The following is a 15567-nucleotide window of genomic DNA, read 5'->3' on the forward strand; positions in this document are numbered from 1 at the left end:
ACTTTCCAATAACTATTTAGTTATTGGAAAGAAATCCTCACTTACTTAAGCAATCCAGAGATCTGTGCGAAGATCAAAAGCATCGAATTATACAATTTTTCCAGTTGCTATTTCGCAACTTGAAATTAATTTAGCCTATGTAGCCTTTCTGCTTTTAAAAAATTTCAGGATATTTTGCATTTCTACATCAACCGAGTTTATATAATATTCACTTCTCCTTAGTTGTTACAGAAACTTCTGTTGCATACCATAAGGATTCAGTGATATTTGTTTATATTTAATTTTGCACGATCCTTTCTTTACTGTTTCATTCTTTGAAACCTTTCTTAAAATCTGTCAACCATGAACACCTTTTTCGTGTTACTAATAAACGTGCCCCAAAATTCTTGATATGCTTGACGTATCATGGTTTGGTTACACTCTTCTATAGCTTAATGCTATAGCTTCTGCTTCTATAGTCGCATTATTAATAGTTATTAATAGCTTTTGTTATATTTCTTCTTCTTCTTTTTCGATATTGTCTTTATCTATCTGTCGTATAACTTTATTCATTTTGGTAGTTGATTTTAATATTTTCATCTTGTAATGGTTTTCATCTTTCTCTTTTAATAATTTTCATGTAAAAGAATAATTATAGAATAAGTGTAATCTAATAAATGTTAAATTCATTAATTGATTAAATGTTATATAATATTTTAATAAATCGATTAAATAAATTAATAAATGAAATATAAGCATTATAAATAATAACAAGCAACTACTCACCTTTCTCCAATTATCTTCCTATAAATTTGTTGTATCTCATGTTTTTTTTAACAAAATACATTTTATGTAGGATTTCTTCTTGGTAAGCCTGTGTAACTCAGTGGAAGTGTTGTTAGCAACCATAGCGCTTGGCCACCCGAAGAAAGGCCTGGGTTTATTTAGTCACCGACGAGAGGAACTTTTTTAAGCCTTTCTTTGATTGGTTTCCATTCAGGTTAATCGATCTCTGATACAAGCAAGCAAGCGGGTTTTTTTATCCTGGAAACTCGATTTTTCGTCCTATAAACTCAAGAAAATCGACAGTAGATCCCACACTATTCCAGACAATAGAGAGTCTTGCCAGCAATCTCTAGTTCACTATCGATAGAAATTGAGCTGCCCACTCAGTCTCCAAGAAAAGCTAGCGCATTTTTTTTCCCTTGACATTAATTTTTTTCCATCTTGTCTATAGTTTTATTTTTGAGACCATTAAAATGCTTGGAAGAAATGTCATAACCTCCAGCTATATAATATATACAATTTATATTATCTATAAGGGCCGTTAATCCGCTAGAGTTCCAAGTGTAAATTCTTCATTTAGGTGGGAGATGAATTTCATCGCCTGGTGTGAGACCATCGCCCCATTTACTGGAGACCTGAAGTGGCTTGAAAAAGTTCTGTGTTTGGTCTCTAGAGCAGTGTATGTAAACTATATAAAAATTAATTAAAAATGCATGAAATTGATAAAACCGGAAAAAAAAAAAAACATTCGCCCACCCACCGTACAAAAGTATACTATAGGTTTGCAAATAACCTTTCGTGAGTGGGAGTAATATAAAAATATATATATTATTTCTTTTAATATTGATTTTAAATCCTTACAGCTGCTAAATTTCCGAATTATTCTATTTCGGAAAATTATTCCACTATCGTGAAAATTGCTTGAGAGTTGTTGTGGATCGCGCGGAACCGGTAAATATATTTAAGCCATGGTATGATGAACTTTGTCCCGCGATGAGTGTCTTGACTCCATGGAGGTCTGATGATAATAATAATAATAATAATAATAATAATAATAATAATAATAATAATAATAATAATAAATGCTTGTTTCAGAAATATAGGGTCACTCTTACTTAAAAATTATCTACAGGAAAAAAAAGTCATAGGACACTGCAGCTTTTAATGTACTAAAGAATTACAACTAGGATTAATTCTAATTAATCCAAGGTGCACGAAAGGCATCGCTCAGCAACAACAAAATTAAAAATTTCAACCAAAAGACTGGTGATTGTTTCATCCATTAAAGTTGATTTTTTTTTAAAAAGTAAAAACAAATAATAAATAGCATTTAGAAACAGTACATCACACTTCGTGATTTTGGAAAGTTTAAAAATACATCGTAATCGGAAGCACACTGTAAACAACAGCACACGATATGTTTTTGTTTACAGTGCCTACATTCAAAGAAAGCTTAACTTCTATTCATAGTTGTTTTTATCTATTTTTAGCTTCATTAACAATCAATTTTTTTTCCCCTTAGCAATGTTTAGTATGCTGACTGCATGCACTCTTCTTCTGTTTTGGTGTCTTTGTTTTACGATCCATTCCTAATGAGGGACATAAAGTACTGTAAGTCTTCCTTAAGAGACATCGACCTCTTGAGGAAATGGAAGTCTGAACTATTACTCTGTTTTTGCTCCCTTTTTTATTTATTTTAATTTTATATTCCCAAGTTTTTCGCAGACTTTACTGTAAACAGGTATGCACATTCTGCTTGAACAAATAATCATTCAGCGAATCGTTGTTGAAGGAAAACTAATACAGTGGAATAGGAAAGCAGAATAGTTGGTGATGACAAATCTGTAAATCTCGGAAAAGAAACCTAATATTCAATATTTGCAGAAAAATTATTTATTTCATATAGAATGAGAAGTAATGCTGTACGAAATATTATCACAGCAATAAGAAATGCGACTTACAAATGGGGCATACACATTCAGTAAGAGTGGATGAAGCAAATCAAGCGAGAAGGGAACTTGACCCACCTTTGCTACGGGTTCCCTTAGCTTGCACTTCTATAAAATAGTTCGTGTCGAGGTAACTCGGGGAAAAGGTGCTTCAAGTTCCCAGTGCTAATGCTGAGTATGGTTTTTTTTTTAAGCGAATCCAATCCACGAAAAGTTGTAAATCTGAAATCGAAATGAAACAAGTAATAATTTCAAGTCACTTCAATCCTCCAATTGGTGGTGGGGTGGTGTCACACCGGGCGATGATATTCGTCTTCCACCTAAAGACAACCGCAAACATTCATGTCCACACTGGAATTCTGACCACTCAGCCCACCATGCCTGATATTTGCATTCTGTTCTGTATACGTGTTTGCTCACATTGATGATGTGTTGGAAAACGACATCGACGATGACGATGCCATTTTTCATCAAACTGTTTTAATTTGTTTATTTTAAAAAGAGAGAACAAATGTATATTACGCATTTGTTCTCTCTCAGATTTCGTTGTGTGATGCATGTCATTATACTCATTATCATGTAATTTATGCAATACATTAAATAAGTACATAATCAATATTACATTAGTCATTCAGAGAGCATATTTTATTGAAATTTGGTGTTTCAAATCCTTAGAAAAATTGGTTATCCCAATGTTGGTTTCGATTATACCATGTACAGTATGAATGGTGTAATATTTTATTATTATTATTATTATTATTATTATTATTATTATTATTATTATTATTATTATTATTATTATTATTATTATTATTATTATTATTATTATTATTATTATTATTATTATTATTATTGCAGAGATAACCATTGCAGAGATAACAAAGGAACCTCGCCTTCGACCGCAGGCGGAAAACAGCCAACGCAGAAAACAACCGCAGGCAGTAAACAGCTATCAACAACAGAGGGAAATAAAAACAAAGAAATCAACAACGGAAACCCAGGTGAGCCATCTTTAAATGCATTACTCGAAAATAGATTACAAAACCTAAAAGACTGTTTAATCGATTTTGTTGGAGAACTATTTAAAAAACATACCGCGCAAATTACAGAAAAATTTAACCAATACGAGGCATTTATTAAATTTAATAATAACTCGATAGAAGATATGTTACATACCGTTAGAGAAATTAAAAACTGCATCAAAGAGCTAACTGAAAGACAGCATAATTTAATTAAAGAAACAACGGACCTACGGCAAGAACTAAACTCTCTAAAGCAACAGTACGAGCTCTCAAACCAACAGCAGCACAAAAATGACCTCCTCATAAATGGTCTCCCAGAAATAGCTACGGAACCTCTAAGAGACACTGTAATACAACTAAGCCAAAAAATCGGCTCCCCCATTGAACCAAGAGACATCCAGTCAGTGCATCGGTTACCACAAAAAAGGAAAAGAGAAAATAATACCCGTCTACCTCCCGTCGTAGTGCGACTCACCAACAGCCTAACAAAAACTACGCTTATAAAAGCTAGCAAGATTAAAAATCCAGTAGTAAAGGATCTGAAAGGAGACCACGACAACACCCCAATATACTTGTCTGAATACCTTACTCCACACTATCAGAAAATATTCTACCAAGCAAGGAAAGTAAAAACAGAAAACAATTACCAGTTTATATGGATAAGAGACAGCAAAATATTCCTTAGAAAGACACAAGACTCAAAACCAATCGAAATAAAATCCGTAGATGACCTCAACAGGCTGTCACATTGAAAGGAATATCGACAACTCGTAAAGAAGGACCAGCACCCCAACCAACATGAATGCACACCATCAAGCAGACGAAATCACCCCGGAACATGATAATTGCCACATTCTGAAATCAATATCAGAATGGAAACAACTGACAATCCCCAAAAAAGGACTATCTATTCTCCACATCAACATCAGAAGCATTCAAAAATACTGGCTGACCCTGCAAGCTTATCTGAAGGAAGATATAGACGAAATAGACATTTTAATACTGACTGAAGTATCTACGACAAACGAAGAGGCATCCTCCTACCAAATGCCACACTTCCAACAACACAAACACTGCAGACAAACAAAACGAGGCGGTGGTATAATAATATTTACCAAACATAAACTAGAAGTAACAGAAATAAACTATAAATTAGAATACGCAGAAAACATATGCATCGAAATTAAAAACATCAAACAAGAAAACTCCGTGATATTAAACGCAATATACAGACCACCCAACTTAAGCACCACAAAATTCCTAGAAGAACTAAACAGATGGCTTTCAGCCACGAAAGTAGGCATCTCAAAATATTTGATAATAATAGGAGACATTAACATAAACATTAGGAACATAAATAACAACACAGAACAATACCTAGACCTATTATCGGCATACAACATAACCCCATCCATACAGTCGTATACACGAGAAGAGATAGTCGGAAACACAACAACCTCAACCTGCATTGATCATATAAATATAAGGGCCCCTCCAAACAGCCACACAGCAGCCGTCATAACATGCAAACTAGCAGACCATTATTTCACAGCATTGCAGTTACACACTGAACCAGAACCCATAAAAATCACTGAGACTACAAAACAGTATCATAGCATTGTAAACGAAGCAATAGGGAACGATGAAATCAGAAAAACAGACTGGATGCAGATAGCATCTTTAGACTCTGCTGAAGCTGTATATAATAATCTTAAACTTGCATTTAACAAAATATACAACAAAGCATTAACAAAAATAAAAATACGCCCCCAAACGAAACAAAATCCATGGATAACAGACAACATACTAACAGACATACAAAGAAAAGATGCCCTATGGAAACAACTTAAGAAGTCACCGAACAATATCGCTTTAAAAACTGAATACAAAAGAAAACGGAATCTCCTAACAACCCAGATTCGAACGGCAAAAAGAAACTATTACAGCAACAAATTAACAACAGCACAGAACGACATAAAGGAAACCTGGCACCTGATTAACGAAATGCTGGACAATATACACAGAACCACTGCCACAGAAACAATAAAACACAGCTTTGCCTGCGACCCCAAATCCCTCAAACAGTTGGCAAACAACTTTAATCAGCACTTCGTGAACTCTGTCCAAAAGCTACAAGAAACAACCTTTCCTCACACACACGAACATTCTCCACTAGGTCCACGAGCAACCCAGTCGATGTGGTTCCCCACAGTAACAAAAGAAGAACTATCACTGGCAATTCAACAAATTAATCCTAACAAAGGACCGGGGATAGACGGAATCAGACCAAAAGACATCAAGAAACACTCAACCGACCTACTCCCAGTTATACAAAAACTGTTAAATAAAATCTTCGAAACGGGACACATACCTGAAACACTGAAGACTGCACTAATCACACCCATACACAAACAGGGAAAAAGAAACATAATAAGTAATTACAGACCTATCGCCACGCTGCCTGTAATCAACCAAATCATGGAGCGCATTGTACATCAGAAACTCTCCACATACGTTGAAAAATTTCAAATCATACCCAAAACACAATATGGCTTTCAAAAAAATAAAGGAACAGCAACACTCCTGGAAGATTTCACAGATCTAATAAACTCTGCATTGGATAAAAACAGAATAACATTAGTGGTATTCATTGACCTAACAAAAGCATTTGACACACTAACACATAAAACCTTGTTAACGAAACTTACCCATATCGGAATTGGAGGTCGTCTACTCCAGTGGTTTAAAGCATACACGAAAAACAGAAAGCACATCACACGTATAGGATCAGCACACAGCAAAGAGGTACAAGTAACCTGTGGAGTACCGCAAGGAGCTGTCCTATCTCCCATTCTATTTAACATATACACACACGACATAAGCCAACTCCCCCTAAAAAGTAAAATCTTCCAGTATGCAGACGACACTGCCATAGTATCCATTCACAACACTGCAAAAATCGCTTACAAAAATATGCAACACGACATCAATCAAATCACTAACTGGTTAACCGAAAACGGCATATATATAAACCCTGGAAAAACAAAGCTAATGATATTCAAAAACCCCCAAACCCTGCCCATAGAAACAAAATATCTCACTATCAAACATTCATCCTCCTATACACAAAGTGCAGAACCTAAAATCACAACCATCACACAGGTGAAAACAACACGCTACCTTGGACTTCACTTCGATGCAGATCAAAGTTGGAATAGCCATACAAACTACCTACATACCAAGCTTAGGATAATAGCAAGCAAACTATACAGATTAAAAGACATTGCCCCAACCCACATAAAAATACTAATCTATAAAGCATTATGTGAAAACATTTTAAGATATGCAATCACATCATACGCATTCTGCGCAGACTACAGACTTAACAGGCTACAATGGTTGCAAGATAAAATGATAAAACTGATATTCTGGGAACAACCCACTCTTATGCACGAAGCACGGACAAAACACAAAATATTGAAGGTGAAACAATTACGCCACTACACAGTCATGTTAAAACACTACTACAGTCCAACATATAGAGTAACCAGAACAACATATCAAATAACAAGACCACAGTCAACAAACTACATAACATATAAGTACAACAATCACCACGGCAAAGCCACCCGAAACTTCTACGTACCTGACATGATAAACAAACTGCCGTTCGACAACAGAAACCTAGGAACATACAGAGAGCTGAAACAGGCACTATATAAATATTATAGTGAGAATGAAAATTAGAGCAATTCCTGTTTCTCTCTCCCCCACCACACACACACACACACACACACACACACACACACACACACACACACACACACACACACACACACACACACACACACACACACACACACACACACACACACACACACACACACACACACACACACACACACACACACACACACACACACACACACACACACACACACACACACACACACACACACACACACACACACACACACACAAAAACCTATGACAACCCCCCCTCTCCAAAAACTATCACTACAAGAACACAAAGCAACAAACACACCATGTCTAAATCCAACCCTATTTTCACAAAAAAAAAAAAAAAAAAAAAAAGTTAAACTGTAATAGCAGTCGAAGTCTTAAGCATGTACCAACAAACAGTAAAATCAACACCTGGCTTGTGACCACTATAGGAACACAACCATAAAACCACCACCCTCTGTCATCTATTATCTTCCTCAGATAAGCTCTGCTAAGCTTCGAGGAAGAAAATTACTAACTTGCAAGTATCTGTTATACACTTGTAATGCGTTATAAATATTATATACATATAATTACTACAGCAACTATGTATGCAATTCATCTGAGACATAAAAAAAAAAAAAATAAAAAAAAAAAAAAATGTATATAATCCATATTGTAAATACTGTAAATATTATTATTGTATGTAACTTATACTGAGACATAATGAAATGTAAAAAAAAAGTATTATTATTACTATTGAATTGTGAGTGTATGCTGCATTACTGCATTGTATCGTGAATTGAGTGCACATTGATGCCAATCCATAATTAGCTAGTTTAAAAAAAAAAATGTATACTCATATTTATAAAATGTACACTGCATTTTGTATATCAAATTTTCGTACTGTACAGAAAAGATAATATGTTTTTCATTGTGTGTGTGCAGATACTCTGTGTGATAGTAAACCTTATCATTTTCATTGTAAAAACAAAAACAAATAAGTCGTTTATAAAAAAAAAAAAAAAAAATATTATTATTATATTCTAAATTCAAAAATTCTGTATAAACCTTATTTTAAATATTGTAAATATTATTATTGTATGTAATTTATACTGAGACATAATAAAATGTTTAAAAAAAAAAAAAAAAAAAAAATTATTATTATTATTATTTTGGGATTTATTTGAGATCTAGTTGAATCGTTTTTTATTACGCACCATAACTTTTTATGGTGCGTCGGATTTTTACCAAAATACTATCATGGGGAGCTCGTTAAATAATATAAATCTGTTATAGGTATCAAGCAGTTTGGCATATAATTCTTGGGAGTGTGGGAGAAGGGAAAAATTGACAGTTCTGAATAATTTTGAAGCTATTAGAAGAAAGCATTAAGCTTAACGTATTTCAAACGTATTAATGTATTTAACATATTTAGTAGTATTTAAAAATTTATATTAGGTATGTAGAATCATTATTAACACATGTTGAGTGGTTTGAACTGGACCATTTTAATGGCAAAATTAGTGAAAAAAATTATGCTCAGTATATAATCTATTTTAAAAACGCTCTAGGTTCAATAATTACGATGATAATAAATGACGTTATTATATAAAGAAGTCATTGCGAAAAAAATACTATTTTTACGATTGACTGGAATACAATTAAACAGTTGTAAATTCATCAAGGTAATTTATAAATTTAATATAATTTAATAATTACAAGTAATAACAAATAAGAGGCATTTTCAATTAGCTCTTTGTATGTTATCATAAGACTAACTTACGGTCAGTACTTACTCTTCGCTGTATTTGGAAACGTCAGATTTTGCTTTCAAATTGGCTCATTACTGTAATGAAGAGTAGATAATGAAGGAAAAAGAAGACAATAGTAATTCGTCGATGGAAGATATGATTATAACTTGAACTGATGTAGTTATGTGGTACTTTTAACATTTTTTAAAAAATAATAAAAAATTGTATTGCTTATGAAATAATCTGATTATTGTATTGCAGTGTGTAGTTCTATGATCTATGGTTTGAGAACCATTGATTCCTTATTCTTCGAGAAACTGCGGAAGATTAAAAATGATAAGACTTTAAAGGAAATGGGGAAATATTGTGAACATTGCAAAAATGATTGTGTATAAAGTAAAGACTATCACTGACAAAAAAAAAAAAAAAGAGGAGAAGGTAACTACAATAGACTGTCATGAAAAGGAAGAAGAAGAAAGCAGCTAGAAAAGTTATGGGAACGAAAGTGAAGGACAAAAAGACAAAAAGGAAGGTCGAAGAGATGACAGGAAGTAATGCATGAAAATATGCAGGAAATGGACTTAGGAGAAAAATGTCTTAGAACAGGAATAATGAAAATCACTGGTTTAAGTCACATATAAGAAGTTACGATAGACTGGAGAGGGAGAGGGAGAGGGATAGAGAGAAAGAAGAAGAAGAAGAAAATATAATATGAATGAAATTCCTAATATTACAAATATCTCAATTTCATTTCGGACAGAAAATGTCATTTTCTTTAACATTCAGTTAATACTTGACTGTTCTTTAGACTATTCTCACTTTTAAAGTTAGCAAAAAAATTGAAAGAACGTATACATTTTAATATTTATTTTTCTATGCGCTGTGAAATATTTATTGTACAACCGATTTTATTGATAAAACGATTCAAGGTTCACTGATTCACCGAATTATGAATAACAAGTAGAGGGCGCTTCTACCAACATAATGACGACAACAAAATTGTTATTTTAAATGTTTATTAAAATGTTGTTAAGAATGAGAAGAGGCCGTATATTAACCGTATATATTTGAATGGTACGCAGGATTGACAAGTAAATCGGTAGGGCAACAAAACAGGATTTATTTCGTTACATTAATGAAACAATTGTCGAAAATAACGCGGAGTCCGTAACAAAAAGTAATTTTTTACATCGGCGTTGTCTCCTATAATCTAGGTCTATTTATTAAATAAATGAGAAAAAAGGCGTACCAAAAGTAGTGTTAGCGGGCGTCAAAAACTTAACGTCGATTCGTAAAACACCCAACCTTAACTTTACTGATAACGTAGTTAAATCTGCTTTTTGTCTGGGTGTCTTACGATACTGGAAACCGTAATTGACGCCCAGAGAAATGGTAGAACTTTGATAAAATAACTACGTATCAACAAAAGACAATTGTATTATTGTGTTACATAGGATTCTTTTCAAAGGCGCTGTTGGTGTTGAACTTATTTTGAATTGAAATGTTTTTATTTTATTTATTACTATCCCCCCCTCCACACACACACACACACACACACACACACACACATACACATCAAAAAAGTGTGTCCCATAAGATAATTTGGTCGAAAAATAACGAAATTAGACGACAAATTAGTGGTTATTATGCAACACAAACATAATAAACGTACAGGAGTGTTTTTGTTGGGGGGAGGGGAGTGCAATTCTTTTAACTTGTAAACATTACAGAAGCATATTTAATAACTATACAGTAAAATCAACACCTGGCTTGTGACCACTATAGGAACACAACCATAAAACCACCACCCTCTGTCATCTATTATCTTCCTCAGATAAGCTCTGCTAAGCTTCGAGGAAGAAAATTACTAACTTGCAAGTATCTGTTATACACTTGTAATGCGTTATAAATATTATATACATATAATTACTACAGCAACTATGTATGCAATTCATCTGAGACATAAAAAAAAAAAAAAAAAAAAAAAAAAATGTATATAATCCATATTGTAAATACTGTAAATATTATTATTGTATGTAACTTATACTGAGACATAATGAAATGTAAAAAAAAAGTATTATTATTACTATTGAATTGTGAGTGTATGCTGCATTACTGCATTGTATCGTGAATTGAGTGCACATTGATGCCAATCCATAATTAGCTAGTTTAAAAAAAAAAATGTATACTCATATTTATAAAATGTACACTGCATTTTGTATATCAAATTTTCGTACTGTACAGAAAAGATAATATGTTTTTCATTGTGTGTGTGCAGATACTCTGTGTGATAGTAAACCTTATCATTTTCATTGTAAAAACAAAAACAAATAAGTCGTTTATAAAAAAAAAAAAAAAAAATATTATTATTATATTCTAAATTCAAAAATTCTGTATAAACCTTATTTTAAATATTGTAAATATTATTATTGTATGTAATTTATACTGAGACATAATAAAATGTTTAAAAAAAAAAAAAAAAAAAAAAATTATTATTATTATTATTTTGGGATTTATTTGAGATCTAGTTGAATCGTTTTTTATTACGCACCATAACTTTTTATGGTGCGTCGGATTTTTACCAAAATACTATCATGGGGAGCTCGTTAAATAATATAAATCTGTTATAGGTATCAAGCAGTTTGGCATATAATTCTTGGGAGTGTGGGAGAAGGGAAAAATTGACAGTTCTGAATAATTTTGAAGCTATTAGAAGAAAGCATTAAGCTTAACGTATTTCAAACGTATTAATGTATTTAACATATTTAGTAGTATTTAAAAATTTATATTAGGTATGTAGAATCATTATTAACACATGTTGAGTGGTTTGAACTGGACCATTTTAATGGCAAAATTAGTGAAAAAAATTATGCTCAGTATATAATCTATTTTAAAAACGCTCTAGGTTCAATAATTACGATGATAATAAATGACGTTATTATATAAAGAAGTCATTGCGAAAAAAATACTATTTTTACGATTGACTGGAATACAATTAAACAGTTGTAAATTCATCAAGGTAATTTATAAATTTAATATAATTTAATAATTACAAGTAATAACAAATAAGAGGCATTTTCAATTAGCTCTTTGTATGTTATCATAAGACTAACTTACGGTCAGTACTTACTCTTCGCTGTATTTGGAAACGTCAGATTTTGCTTTCAAATTGGCTCATTACTGTAATGAAGAGTAGATAATGAAGGAAAAAGAAGACAATAGTAATTCGTCGATGGAAGATATGATTATAACTTGAACTGATGTAGTTATGTGGTACTTTTAACATTTTTTAAAAAATAATAAAAAATTGTATTGCTTATGAAATAATCTGATTATTGTATTGCAGTGTGTAGTTCTATGATCTATGGTTTGAGAACCATTGATTCCTTATTCTTCGAGAAACTGCGGAAGATTAAAAATGATAAGACTTTAAAGGAAATGGGGAAATATTGTGAACATTGCAAAAATGATTGTGTATAAAGTAAAGACTATCACTGACAAAAAAAAAAAAAAAGAGGAGAAGGTAACTACAATAGACTGTCATGAAAAGGAAGAAGAAGAAAGCAGCTAGAAAAGTTATGGGAACGAAAGTGAAGGACAAAAAGACAAAAAGGAAGGTCGAAGAGATGACAGGAAGTAATGCATGAAAATATGCAGGAAATGGACTTAGGAGAAAAATGTCTTAGAACAGGAATAATGAAAATCACTGGTTTAAGTCACATATAAGAAGTTACGATAGACTGGAGAGGGAGAGGGAGAGGGATAGAGAGAAAGAAGAAGAAGAAGAAAATATAATATGAATGAAATTCCTAATATTACAAATATCTCAATTTCATTTCGGACAGAAAATGTCATTTTCTTTAACATTCAGTTAATACTTGACTGTTCTTTAGACTATTCTCACTTTTAAAGTTAGCAAAAAAATTGAAAGAACGTATACATTTTAATATTTATTTTTCTATGCGCTGTGAAATATTTATTGTACAACCGATTTTATTGATAAAACGATTCAAGGTTCACTGATTCACCGAATTATGAATAACAAGTAGAGGGCGCTTCTACCAACATAATGACGACAACAAAATTGTTATTTTAAATGTTTATTAAAATGTTGTTAAGAATGAGAAGAGGCCGTATATTAACCGTATATATTTGAATGGTACGCAGGATTGACAAGTAAATCGGTAGGGCAACAAAACAGGATTTATTTCGTTACATTAATGAAACAATTGTCGAAAATAACGCGGAGTCCGTAACAAAAAGTAATTTTTTACATCGGCGTTGTCTCCTATAATCTAGGTCTATTTATTAAATAAATGAGAAAAAAGGCGTACCAAAAGTAGTGTTAGCGGGCGTCAAAAACTTAACGTCGATTCGTAAAACACCCAACCTTAACTTTACTGATAACGTAGTTAAATCTGCTTTTTGTCTGGGTGTCTTACGATACTGGAAACCGTAATTGACGCCCAGAGAAATGGTAGAACTTTGATAAAATAACTACGTATCAACAAAAGACAATTGTATTATTGTGTTACATAGGATTCTTTTCAAAGGCGCTGTTGGTGTTGAACTTATTTTGAATTGAAATGTTTTTATTTTATTTATTACTATCCCCCCCTCCACACACACACACACACACACACACACACACACACACACATACACATCAAAAAAGTGTGTCCCATAAGATAATTTGGTCGAAAAATAACGAAATTAGACGACAAATTAGTGGTTATTATGCAACACAAACATAATAAACGTACAGGAGTGTTTTTGTTGGGGGGAGGGGAGTGCAATTCTTTTAACTTGTAAACATTACAGAAGCATATTTAATAACTATAAATAGCTAGCGGATAAAATAACGGGAAGCAATAACCAGCTTTACAGTGTTGGATGTAAACGAAACCTCAATACATTACATATAACAAGGAGTTAATTGAAAACAGAAGTGCTGGTACAAAAGTAGATTTCTTTTAAGATCTGTTGCTATGGCAGGAGCAGTCCAATGATGCTTGTCAATGATTTTTAAAAATCTCTTGTAGGCATAAATGACAAAATAACAAATGTTTCAGTGTTGCGTCGAAGGTCTTTTGCCAAAGTGGCACTCTACATCTTTCTGAAAACAAAAATAAAACAAAAAAGAAATTAAACGCAGGATAAACTAAAAGACGGGTCAACTTTTTGAAAATATTTTAGTGGTTAGGTTAATTTTTTATTCGTTTTGCTAATTTTAATTAATTAATTTATTATTATTATATTTCCCCCATTGGCCATGTCCATTACGTTGTCCATTACGTATGTTCTCCGGTTTATCTGTTTGGCTAAAAAAAAAAAAAAAATCATTACAGGAGAGCCATATCACCCGGTAAACCCCCAGGCAATCATTTTCTTCTTCCGATGCAAACGGAATCCACTTATTCCCAATATCTTCATAAGAACTTTTAGAGATAGCCACGTGTTAATATGTGAAAAATCTTTACTGTAATAGTGTTAGAGTAGATAGGCTGCTCTTATCAATTTATGCACAGATTAACTGCATATAATTCACGTTTTTTTATCACTTTTCCTCCACCTCCACCCCCACACACCAGAGATTGCAAAGACTATAAAATCAATGCTAGTGTTATCAATTAGATAAAAAAAGGATTTTATGTAACCGAGGTAAAACTAAATCATTCGTATGCATTAATCGTCCCCCCATCACATAAGTTTTGTGTGTGTGTGTGTGTGTGTGTGTGTGTGTGTGTGTGTGTGTGTGTGTGTGTGTGTGTGTGTGTGTGTGTGTGTGTGTGTGTGTGTGTGTGTGTGTGTGTGTGTGTGTGTGTGTGTGTGTGTGTGTGTGTGTGTGTGTGTGTGTGTGTGTGTGTTATAAGTCTGCCAACAAGAAAAATATATTTCGTAAAATGAATATAATACTTGCATATCTGACTCTTTTCGATAAACAAGAAAATAATAATAATAATAATAATAACAACAAAAATTTAAAACTTTATAAGCATTTCGCGTTTCTCATTCTCTCTCTCTCTCTCTCTCTCTTTCTTTGAAAGAGACCAACGTTTCCCAGCATAGTCGCATTCCATTTATCTCGTTACACCTAAGATGTTCTCGGAAATGTTCGCCTTGCTCTTTATCCAGCTCCAAGGTTTTCAGGAAAGAAGTTCTTGTTACAATGAAGGAAGGGAGGAAGTAAATCTTCAGTGATATCCTGTTCACCTGTGTTGTAAGTTGAACAACCAGTTCTTTATAATTTTCACCTTTATTATTTCCTAAATCTTTCGGCAATATCTTTAAACGGTTTCCAGACATTTGGTTCTATTTTAGTGAACACCATTTCGATTTATTCATCTTTTTAAC

The 15567-nt window shown here is 32.7% G+C and overlaps 1 long non-coding RNA gene across 1 annotated transcript in view; it reads left to right on the top strand.

Moving 5' to 3' along the window:
• Nucleotides 1-3656: 3656 nt before the first annotated feature.
• LOC150109472 (uncharacterized) overlaps nt 3657-15567 on the top strand; it is a 31414-nt gene continuing 19503 nt past the window's right edge. The window contains exon 1 of the long non-coding RNA XR_016550396.1: nt 3657-3715. This is a non-coding gene — a long non-coding RNA (uncharacterized LOC150109472). The remainder of the gene's footprint in view (nt 3716-15567) is intronic.

This window comes from Typopeltis vanoorti, chromosome 2 (assembly GCF_054136105.1).
Source record: "Typopeltis vanoorti isolate ZY-2024b chromosome 2, IOZ_Tvanoo_1.0, whole genome shotgun sequence".
In the NCBI taxonomy this organism is placed as follows: Eukaryota; Metazoa; Arthropoda; class Arachnida; order Uropygi; family Thelyphonidae; genus Typopeltis; species Typopeltis vanoorti.